Source organism: Helianthus annuus, chromosome 3, assembly GCF_002127325.2.
Source record: "Helianthus annuus cultivar XRQ/B chromosome 3, HanXRQr2.0-SUNRISE, whole genome shotgun sequence".
NCBI classification, from domain to species: Eukaryota; Viridiplantae; Streptophyta; class Magnoliopsida; order Asterales; family Asteraceae; genus Helianthus; species Helianthus annuus.
The window spans coordinates 76,600,803-76,605,091 of NC_035435.2; positions in this window are offsets into that span (position 1 = coordinate 76,600,803).

Consider the following 4,289-nt stretch of genomic DNA (forward strand, 5'->3'; position numbering starts at 1 on the left):
ATCTTCTAGCATTGCTTGGTGGTTATCCTACGACTTCTAAGCAATCTCAAGTGAGTACATAGTACCCCTCTTTTACTGTTTTTCAAACACTTTGGGGTGAAATACATGTGCCTACTTGTTACTTTCATGCTTTCCATGTTTTCATATCATATGCTTGTTATGTTCAATAGTACACATATAGTACATGCTTTCATCGTGTTTTTGCTATGTATGTCCATTGTGTGCATACTTAGTACATCGTTTTACATGACATTTTATGCTACGTATGTTCGTTTAGCGCATACTTAGTACATTGTTTACATTACCTTTTCACGCTATGTATGTTCATCATACTTAGTGCATTTGTTTTTCATCACTTGCTTACATATTGGGTATGACATTTGGTTTGTTTAAATGGGACCATATACATTCATTAAATTTGATCACGCCGCTCGTTAGTAGGTCGTGGTACCATAGGAATTGACAACTCCCGTTCCTGACATCCTGGATATGTTTGGATGAAAGGAATGACCGAATTCGATTTAAACATAAAAAAAACCGATAGACCTTTAATTTGTTTAAAGGTTTATCACCACAGTCGCAAGGCTTGGATGTATGCATTTTCACAATACCGCATAAATGTTTGTATTCAGTGTAGCATGCATTTCCACAAAACATAACTTTGATTTAAACTGAGTTTTACTTCAATGCCTTGTTTTGTGCATTTTCACCTATGGTTTAGTTGATACATATTTCACTTACCATACATGACATTTTGTTTACACACTACATGATTGACATTTGACATAGACATTTTGACATGGTTTTCACAATGACATTTGACAATTTGGTTTAGACATGGGCAAATTTACATTGGTGGTTTGTTTGGGTAAGTGGTTTAAGTAACGAGACGTATGTAATGTAATACAAGCATGGTGGATACGCCGCTGGTACTTCCTATATATAAGTGCTTGTATTGTATTACATGTCCTAGCGTTATTTAAATCATTCATTTTGGATTTATACATTTTTTACAAATAACATATTTTTCACAAGACATTATTTTACAAAACAGTTTATTTGTTACAACTTATTTTACTTGGTTATTTATTTAACCATACATTATTCTTTTACTTATACATATCATCTGATTTTATCACTTTTTAAACGATTTACATAACAAAACAATTTACAAGGTTCATGACTAACTTTTCTTAAACATTTTCTTAAACTTAAGTCATGAATCCTATTTTCACAAAACCTATGTATCTCACAGGCATTTTTATGCTGACGTACCTATATTCACATGTGTTTCAGGAGCTAATGCATAGGACGTTCATGACACGCTAGGGTGGACTTGGGCCTTAGTGACGATAAAATGGAACTAGACTAGTTAAAACTTGTTATGTACTCTTTGTTTCAGTTATTTTAAGACAATGTAACTCGTTTGTTTGATTCAATAAAATATAACTTTGTATGCCATGGTTATGAAACAATAATTCTGTTACAACACTCCCCGACGTCTCCGCCACGGTTTGATGTTTTACGTGGTCGGGGTGTGACAGTTAGCACGGTTAGCGATAACTCAGAAACATACTGACAGTGCCAGTACATAGACAGCCAATGTTTTGAGGTCCAGTATGAGCCAGAGACAAGGTACTACACTAGTATGGAGTGTAGGGAAGTAAGGACCATAAGACTGCGTCACTAGGTGATAGTTTAAGTGCGGGAAAGTGCCTAAAACCCACTAAAAATGCAGAATTCTGCATTAATCATCAAAAATCAGCATTTTAACATGCTAGTAACATGCAAAACTATGGCAAAAGGGTCCTGTATGCTTTCCTAAGTGTCGGGAATTAAAAGTGTCACAAAAAGTTACATAAGGGAGACTATACGGTATAACTTGACACTTTAACAAACCGGTATCTAACCGAACAACCGGACATTACCCGGAACACTAAAATATTGCTAGAAGCATCGTTTTACTTTTTCTGAACTAGTTATGGTTCCCGAACACCCTAACATACTACATAATGCATAATACCCATAAAACACTAGACTTTACATTTAACCTTCCACTAATTACCTACTTACCATCAATTTACACTTAACCCCCCTTGATGTTTACGGCCCCATGAAGTGGCCCCACCTCAAGATCACTCAATCTTCACTAAATCCCCCATAATCTTCTCCTTGGGATTTGCTTGATCTTGTATTGTACTTCTTGGACACTTTAACCTATGGATAATAGAGTTTAGAGATTATAAGTACTATCATCATCATCTTCATAAACACAACTCACCATCACCCTTATACTCTCTCCCCCTCATCTCGGCCGAAAACCCCCCACACACCACCACCATTTTCATTCAAGCTTCATCCATTTCAAGTTTATCTCAAGGTGCACAAGGGTGAATAAAAAGGTGTGGAACTCTTGGATCATCAAGGACCTCCTTTGTTTGCTCTTATCCACTTCATCTTCACCATTGTTCTTCCCTAGCTTGAAGCTAGTAGTAAGACTCTTTTGATCTTTGTTTACTTCATATTTTTTGTCACACCCCCAAATTACCACCTAGGGCGTGTCCCTAATGGAGGTGTAACGATTCAACAAAGAGCCACCAATCATATCAAACACAAGTTATAAATAAATACCAAATCAATAGAAACGTATTGTTTGAAAGTTAAACCAAAACCAAAGTACTGAGCGGAAGCATAAATGTATAAGTGCGTATATGTATCAAAAGCAAATCAAATAACTGTTTATTATGACCACAACCACTCCAGCAGCACCAGACAGCAAGCTCCCAAGTTCCTTCAATAATTACCTACAAGCATGCAACAAGTGTGTCAGACTACGCTGGTGAGTTCAAGGTTTCGTTAACGTGTTGTGTTACCAGATATATGTTAATGCGATTCAATGTTGTGTTACGATGTTGCTCATGTTAGATACCCTAGGGAGTGTGCCCATAAGTATCCGGGGAGTGGGTACCCCTTAATGACCGTTTGCTATGTTGCCTTCGTTAGATACCCTAGGGAGAGTGCCCATATGTATCCGAGGAGTGTGCCTCTAACAACCATAGCCATACCCAGATAATTAGTTCACGCCCGTCCTTACGGCCCGGTGTGAGGTTTCCCACCTAATAGCGCTATCAACTAATCACCCCCATTGCCCTCCAGGCAATAACCAAAACCGATTAAGTTATTTACCCAATGTTTCCCTTCCAAATGTTTACCAGTTGTCCCAAACCACCGGGACGCATGCTTGAGAAAAGTGCAGTGAACTCACCTTAGGTTTGCTCGGTTAGACAAATTACTTGTTAACTACGTTCAATACTCACGACCTAGATGAGTATTTGATAGTGGTTAGTTTTACAGTTCGTTTTCACATAGATCACATCAATGGTTGTCACGTATGGCACGCATAACAGTAAAACCACAATTTAGGCAAGATCAATGATTACGCTTACAGTTAGTCCGATAGCACACAGTATTGCATAGCTCAATCAAGTTACAAAGTTCGAATTAAAAAGCAATTCCCAATCAAGCCCCATTTGTTCACATAATTAATAAATAATTCCCCAATTTCGATATCATATCACAAAACACATGAACAGCACTAGCAGACGGTTATCACATACATCTTTATTGTTTATTAATACTATACATAGACATGTATTATCTTCCATTAACCATTCTATTTCTTTACAACAGCCCACTGTTACACATCCATTCAATATAACAGCCATGTCGCAGGCCCAATAATCCAGATTATCGGCCCAGTTACTCAATCCGTTATCATAGATAGTCACTTATTATGTCAGGCCCACAATAAGAACATATGCTCACTAATACACCTTCAGTTAACACCAACATGTAGTCCATAAAACCACCCATGTGCAATCAAAATTTTATATGCGTACAATCATTACCCACCACCTGTTATCTCTTGTGTGTATGTGCACCTTAATCAATCATGTTAGTCAATGAAAAGAAATCAAATTAATTATCTCTTTTATACTATATGATGATGTTTGTTATTTAATGTTCTTGGATTACTTCTGACACACACACACCTACATCGATAACATCCCTACCTTTAAGTACATGTGCAGCCTTTTGTCAAACTTAGACCTTTATTCAAAAAGTATTATTTATTGTAATACATATGCCCACACAACTAAACTCATCAAAATATCACAAACAGTGACCGCCAACTTCAATTAGCACACACACATATGAAATATAACACCCCACTGACAAACCCACATGCATATAAGAAGTTAATGGCCGACCTCATCAGGCTACACATT